This window comes from Gadus morhua, chromosome 10 (assembly GCF_902167405.1).
Source record: "Gadus morhua chromosome 10, gadMor3.0, whole genome shotgun sequence".
Classification (NCBI taxonomy): Eukaryota; Metazoa; Chordata; class Actinopteri; order Gadiformes; family Gadidae; genus Gadus; species Gadus morhua.
The window spans coordinates 5,813,042-5,821,294 of NC_044057.1; positions in this window are offsets into that span (position 1 = coordinate 5,813,042).

The window sequence follows — 8,253 nt, forward strand, 5'->3', positions numbered from 1 at the left end:
ACACAGATGTGATCACACAAAGATAGTTAGTTACGGACATGGCTGTCATTACTGAAATCACTTTTTGTAGGCTATATATTGATTCTAACATACATTCATACATCTATATATATATAGGCATGCATACATACACAGACACGCAAACTCATACAAATGAACATACTGGATCATAAATAATAAATAAATGCATACTAGACCGATACATCGGTTGGCCAATTTTATCGGCCAATCCTGCCTATCACAGATATATCATATCGGCGTAGATGTTTGCCAATGTTAAAACTTTATAAATGGTGTCGATTTATAAATCTAATCATCTCGGGATTAAACCACTACTGCGGTGGTTGAACCTCTAAATCGGGGATGGGCAACTGGCGGCCCGTGGGACCGCATACGGCCCGCATCCTCACTCAGTCAGGCCCGCACATAATTTATTTAATTTAATTTAAAAAAAAGATATATATATTGAGTTACAGAAAACTCGGTCAAGAAAGAAGAGAAGCAGAGGATATGTTCATAGAATTCAAAGGCAAACCAATGCGTCTAGTTTGCTTAGAAACGATAGTCAGAAAGATTCCCACTAAGTCGCCACTACAATTACTACAACTGCCCTGAATATCATGCTTGTTGGGTTTGAGTTCATTGAGTTGTTGCACTTAATGTTGGGCCACTGTTTTTAATTTCTGTGACATCATTGAATGATGATGTATGTGAGCCCTTTAGACTGATAAAAATACTAACCATTCAAGTGGCTGTTTGAGCATGGAAAACATGAAATGAATGTATGTTAGTACAATTAACATATCGCACATAGGGTATGAATCTGGAAGATTTTATAGGTAGTGGCCATCCCCGAAATGTACCAGAAAACAGGAAATCATATCTACCAAATTCAAAATTTTGTAGCTTCTCTCAGTTTACGTTTGGTTGAAGTGCACAGTCACATGGCCCTTATGGAAGAAATTAACCCTACATTTTATGGCAAGCTATGATTATTATTATGCCTATATATCATGATATAGATACTTTAATGGTGGAAAGTAGCTGATCACCTCTCCCCTATAAGTTAGGTTTAACACGGCACCACAGAGTAGGTTCACTCAGTTCCTATCTTGTGTGTGTAGGGATCAATGTATGTTCATTGTAAAGCTGTGAACTGGAAAATCATGTAATGCAAATCAACATTTTATGTAAGTCTGACTTTATATTATGTAACAGTAAGGATTGGGTATATAAGGAGCAGGACGAGAATCATACGGCAGTGTCTTTGCAAATCTCAATCGGCTTTGTTGTTGCTTGTTCGTGTAATAGATATATTTGGATTGATTTCATAACGAATCTATTATTGTAGTATTGGTAATACAATAAGCAATCAAAATGGTAGGAATCTATTATTGTAATATTGTAAATACAATAAGCAATAGAAATGGTTAAAGAGAGTTAAAAAGATAATTTACTCAAATAGTTCATAACTATAAGGGTAAAAAAGTCATTTTAAACGTGTCCTGGAAGAGTACCTTTTGATTGGTTAGCTACGCTTATCCCTGATCAACATCAACCCCTTACATCTATAACCAAGGAGGACAAAAGTGTTTTGTGGATCAACAGCTGCCTAGAGAGACTTGCACGCAATCTGAGGTCAACCGCTGGTGCCAAGAGAGCTGCGTCGCTCACTCTGCAAAGAAAAAGCTTCTGCGTCACACTAACATTGTCCACCAGAGATTTAAATGGATTCTTCAGAGCTGGAGGAATTAAAACTAGAAGTTGTTGGAGCCCTGTACACATTAACCAGAGATGCTTTGATTGTAGTTTGTTGATCGCTGGTTTAAACCTTGAAGAGGTAACAGGCAAAAGTTGATCCTTTTTCTCATCTCATGTATCACAAGCCACTTAGAGAGAGAGGAGCTAAATGAGCTTGAAGACCAAGGCATGACAGAGCTACTGATTCTAAAAGACCTAATTGTCGAGTTTCAAAAGACTGCTCAGAAAATTGCACAAGATAAAGCAGCCTCAAATGCAAAACAGACTGATTTGGTACAAGGGATCACAGAAGAACAGCGTCTGCTAAAAGAGATAGAGTCTAGAGTTAGCATTATCACTGCAAAAAGAGTCAAGTCAAAGTAATGGAGACAAAAAATCAGTGAGTGGGGAAGCTAAGGATGCAAGGCAAGTCCACGCCCCTTTTCAAAAATGTCGTATCTCAGTACAGTGGAAAAAATAATTTTAAATATCAGGCCAGATCAGTGATCCAGGCCAAAAAGACAAACTCACCTTTTTCAGTCTAGAACACCAAATCGAGCAAGGCAGCAGCAAGGAATTTCCTGAAATAGACATAGTGGATGCAGTGATAAAGGCAATCGCACCAGGCTTACAACCAGGGGCGGACTGGCCATTGGGAGGTTCGGGAGATTTCCCGAACGGCCGGACGATTTCAGGCCGAGCCGGCCGGCCGTAATTCTTTTAGATTTTTTATTTTTATTTTATTATTATATATTTATATATATTTTTTTGTTGTAAAAGATGTAAAAAAAAATGAAAAAGTTAAGTAAGCCGTGATTTGGGGTGGCCTGCTGCCGGATATTTACTTACAGCGCGAAACGGAGCTCTTGCCTGACGGTGAAACGGGGCCGATGTATTACTGTCAATTTAGAAGGGGGAGCACCACCACAGTGTATGGGGGCAAAGCGAGCGGCCAAAGCGAGCGGCCCAACGGCCCCTCCCAACTTGGGAGGGGCCATTTCTGATTGGCTCTGCCTGACACACGGCCGGGTCACTTACCTCTCGTTGATCTCACTGAAGTTACACAGAAATACGAAAATGTCAAAAAGGAAAAAAGGTGGTGGAGAAGAAAAAGAAGTTGAGGTTGAAAAGGAAAAAAATGTTAGAGCAAGACGCAGCCAAATGTGCTAAATTAACCGACCTTTTCCGTGGAAAAGCCAAGGTTGACGGCGACGCCCCTGTCAGCGAGACCAATGGTTAGGCGGGAACAGGACACAGCAGCATAGCTATGACAGGTGCACTAGAGAGTTATGGAAGTAATTATGGAAGTACCAGAGACGTCGGAGAACAATTCATAATATTGTAATGCCCAAGGAAGAGGCAGTGAACCAAGTATTGATTAGAGAGCGATTTATTAGATACCACCGCTAATAAACCATTGGAACACTTCAACAGCGGTAACCACAGCAATGCACAACAAACCCTGGCCCGCCCCCATCTCCCAAACCCTGTGTCTGTGTATGAAAAAAATTTTCCACTAAAATAATTGTATCTTGCACTATTTAGATCATTTTCAGCCTTGATTTACCTTTCTAGGCACATGCAATTTCTAATATTTTGTACATGGACAAGATTGCTTATAAAATATGAGGCTTACGGCTGATCTTCACAATATTCTAAACACATGCACATCCCAACATTGATATGCCGTTGCAATGCACATATCCACGGATAAGGACTAGTTTTTATTATTTTACACCGTGGCAAAATTCTACGCGCGCTATTCCCGCGGTCTCATAAAAGGCCCCTCCATCCCAAAGTCCCGGGCCAAATTTTTGGGCCAGTCCATCCCTGCTTACAACTACGCAGCTACCTAGAAGGAAAAACCAACCTTACTTTACCTACCCTGAGAAAGATCTTCAGATCCCATTATCAAGAGAAGGGCGCAGCTGAACTGTACAAACAACTCACATCGGAGGTCCAAAGTGTTAAGGAAACCCTACAACATTACCTTATCCGTGCTCTAGATTTGAGACAGAAAATCTTGTTTGCCTCACAGGAAGCAGAATCTGGCCTAAGGTATGATCCAGTCCTTGTACAGAGTATGTTTCTCTTCACTGTTCTGACAGGCCTGCAAAATGATAGCATTAGGAGCGAACTCCAGCCCTACCTGCAACAAACAACATTAAGTGACGAGCTGCTCCTTGAGAAACTCAACATTGCTTGTGCAAACGAATTTGAAAGACAAAATAAGAAGAAATTACTCACCCAACAGCGGCCGACCACTGTCAACTCAGTCCAGTCTAATGATCCACCGGCAAATAAAGATTTAGGGACTACTTGTATTATGCGCCTACTTTTACTGTGTTTACAGACAACAATCCACTCTCTTATGTCCTGTCAAGTGCCAAGCTGAACACAACCGGAAGCAGATGGTTAGCAGAGCTTGCAGACTTCCACTTCACCATCCGAAAATGTGGATGCCGACAGTTTGTCAAGAATGCCTGTAGATATGGAAGTGATATGTGAACATCAGTCAAATAATACAGTGCAAATTGAGCAACAAAAAGCCAGCAGGACATGATCTTAATGCCCTCAGTAACCAAAGCAAATGCCTACTGCGTGAATGGGAAAGACTTCATATGGATGAGGATGGTATTCTACGTAGAAAAACAACAAACAAGACAGCTAGTTTTACCTGAAAGGTATAAGAGCACTGTACTAAAAGAGTTGCATGAGGATATGGGCCAATAAGGCATTGATCGAACAAAATCACTGATCAGAGATAGATTCTTCTGGCCTTACATGCAAAAAGAAATGTAACATTATGTGGCAAGAACTTGCACATGTCTGAAACAAAAGACACACGCCAGAGAAACACGGGCACCTCTCACTAGTATCGTCAGCACACAGCAATTTGAACTAGTGTCAATAGATTTTCTTCATTTGGACAAATGTAGCGGCGGATACGAGTACATATTGTTAATCATTGATCACTTTACTCGTTTCGCACAGGCTTACGCTACCACCTCCAAGTCTGCTAAAACAGTTGCTGATCGTATATTCAATGATTATGCCCTGAAGTTTGGACTGCCAACACGTATACACCATGATCAAGGTGGCGAATTTGAGAACCAGCTCTTCGCACAGCTGAAGAAGAACCAGCTCTTCGCACAGCTGAAGAAGAACTGTGGCGTGTTTGGATCATCTACGACACCCTATCACCCGCAAGGAAATGGGCAAGTCGAACGATTTAACAGAAAATTACTACAAATGTTAAAGACACTCACCAACAAACAGAAAACAAACTGGAAAGACTCCTTGAACAAGTTCTCCAACTCTCCTCCATCGTGATAACATCAAAGTCACCACTGTCACAGTCCCCCTTCACTTCTCCTTTGAATGTCTAGCTGTAAAACTCTCCGGCCCCAAACCCACTATCATTGTCACCATTTACAGACCACCAAAACCCTCCGCCGTTTTCCTCAATGAATTCTCATCACTACTTACATCTGTATGTGCAATGTCCCCCACTGTTATCCTCCTTGGTGATTTCAACATCCACATTGACAACCCATCCTGTACTTTTGCTAATGACTTCACATCACTTCTGGACTGTCTTGGCATCACACAACATGTCAACCTCCCAACCCATAACAAAGGTCACATTCTGGATTTAATCTGCTGCACTGACATCACTCCCACTAACCTTGATGTCATTGATTTCCCCATCTCCGACCACAAAGCTGTACTTTTTGACATTCATACCCAACTACACAAAACCAAGGAACAACGGACCATCTCCTTCAGAAACATCAAACTTATCAACACCACAGACCTCTCCACCATGATCAGCTCCTACCCCAACCCTCCCCCAGCTTCCTCCCTGACTGACCTGGTGACTCACTACAATAACTGCCTCTCCTCCTCCCTCACCACCCTGGCCCCCCTGAAAACCCGCTCAGTCTCATTCACCCACACTGCTCCCTGGTTCACTCCTCATCTGCGCCAGCTCAAAGCCACTGGTCGTCGACTGGAGCGACTCTACAATAAGACAAAACTCACTGTACACCGCCAAATGTATTCGGACCACCTCCATCACTACAAGAATGCCCTCACCACTGCCAAAACCTCATACTACTCCAACCTCATCAACGCTGGTACAGGCAACAGCAGAGTCCTCTTCTCAACAGTCAACCACTTACTTCAGCCTCCTAAATCTCTCCCTCCAGATATTTCCACCACCCAATGCACTGCGTTCCTTGACTTCTTCAGCTCTAAAATCAACACCATTCACCAACAACTGGCCTCATCTCGCACCCCCTCTGATGACCCACCCTGGATGATCACCTCTGGCCAACCTCTCATCAGCTCCCTCTCTGACTTCACCCTAGTAACAGAACAGACCGTCTCAGAACTCATCCGCAAAGCCAAAACCACCACCTGTCAGCTCGATCCTCTTCCCACCTCCCTTGTCAAAGCATGTCTTCCGTCCATCTCCCCCATGATCACCAACATAATTAACTCCTCCCTCACTACTGGTACTGTACCCCTCACTCTCAAGCTGGCTGCCATCACTCCCATCCTGAAAAAACCTGGTGCTGACCCATCTGACCTTAACCATTACCGGCCCATCTCCAATCTCCCTTTCATCTCCAAAACACTTGAAAGGGTGGTTGCCGCACAACTACAGTCCCACCTCGACATTAACAATCTCCACGAACCGTTCCAATCTGGCTTCCGTCCAAAACACAGCACTGAAACAGCCCTAGTCAAAATCACCAACGACCTCCTCCTTGCAGCCGACTCTGGATTACGCACCATTCTCATCCTCCTCGATCTCAGCGCAGCATTCGACACCATCTCCCACCCTCTGCTCCTGGACCGCTAGCTGGTATTGGGATCACTGGTGCTGCACTCTCCTGGTTTACATCCTACCTCACCGGCCGTCAACAATTTGTTCAACTAAGCAACCACAAGTCTGGGTGTTCAGATGTCTCACTGGGTGTCCCCCAGGGGTCAGTCTTGGGTCCACTCCTCTTCACCACTTACCTCCTCCCGCTGGGCACACTCCTCCGTCACCATGGGGTCCATTTTCACTGCTACGCTGACGACACACAGGTCTACATCTCTACCAAACCCACCGCTGCCCACCCCCCCCACCTCCCTCATCACGTGCCTGGAAGAGATCCGGAGCTGGTTGAGCAGGAACTTCCTGAAACTCATTGGAAACAAGACCGAGGCCCTGCTCATCGGATCCAAATCCACCCTCACTAAATCACAACACACCCCAGCTCCACTCATAATTATCGATGGATTCCCAGTACCCTTCTCCTCCAAAGTCAAGAGCCTCGGTGTCATCCTGGACAACACCCTCTCATTCGCACCCCATATTCACAACATCACCCGGACTGCATTCTTCCACCTCCGCAACATCGCCAGACTCCGCCCATCACTGACCCAATCCAGCACTGAAATCCTAGTTCACTCATTTGTCACATCACGCATAGACTACTGCAACGCCCTCCTCACCGGACTCCCCACCAAACTCATCAACAGACTGCAGATCATTCAGAACTCAGCCGCCCGGATCATCACCCGCACCAAATCATCTGACCACATCACCCCTGTCCTCATTCAACTTCACTGGCTCCCAGTACACTACCGTATCCAATACAAAACCCTACTCCTCACCTACAAAGCTCTCCACAACCTAGCCCCCAGTTATCTCTGTGACCTCCTCCAAGAATACACTCCCTCCCGCTCCCTCCGCTCAACCTCTGCTGGACTACTATGTATCCCCACATCACGACTCACTACAATGGGTGCCCGGTCATTCAGCTGTTCAGCACCTAGGCTCTGGAACTCCCTCCCCCCACACATAAAACAATCAGACACCATTACAACCTTCAAGTCACAACTCAAAACTCACCTGTTCAAACTCGCACACAACGTCTAACTGATCACTGTTTTGATTGTTTTTTTTGATGACTATATGCTCTGTAAGGTGACCTTGGGTGTCTTGAAAGGCGCCTCTAAATTAAATGTATTATTATTATTATTATTAAGTTGATCTATGCATATAACTGCACACGATATGAAGTAACAGGTTTCTCACCTTTTTATCTTCTATTCGGAAGATCCCCAAGATTACCCATTGATCTTTTGCTTGGTCTCACCTCTGAGTCAGGGAAAACAGATCATCGAACGTACATTGAGAAATGGAAAACGCAAATGCAGCAAGCATATGACAAAGTGCAAAAGAACGTGAAAAAATCATCGGAGAGAAATAAAAGACACTATGATGCAAAAGTGAAAAGCTCAGTGTTGTACCCAGTTGATCGTGTTCTTGTGAAAAATCAGACACCCAGAGGAGGCACTGGAAAGCTCCGCAGTTTTTGGGAAGAGAATATCCATGTTGTGATCCAAAAGGTTGGCGAAGACATCCCAGTATATGAGTTGAAACCTGAGCAGGGAAGAGGAAGGTCAAGAATTGTAAATTGAAATATGTTGCTACCGTGTGACCACTTACCC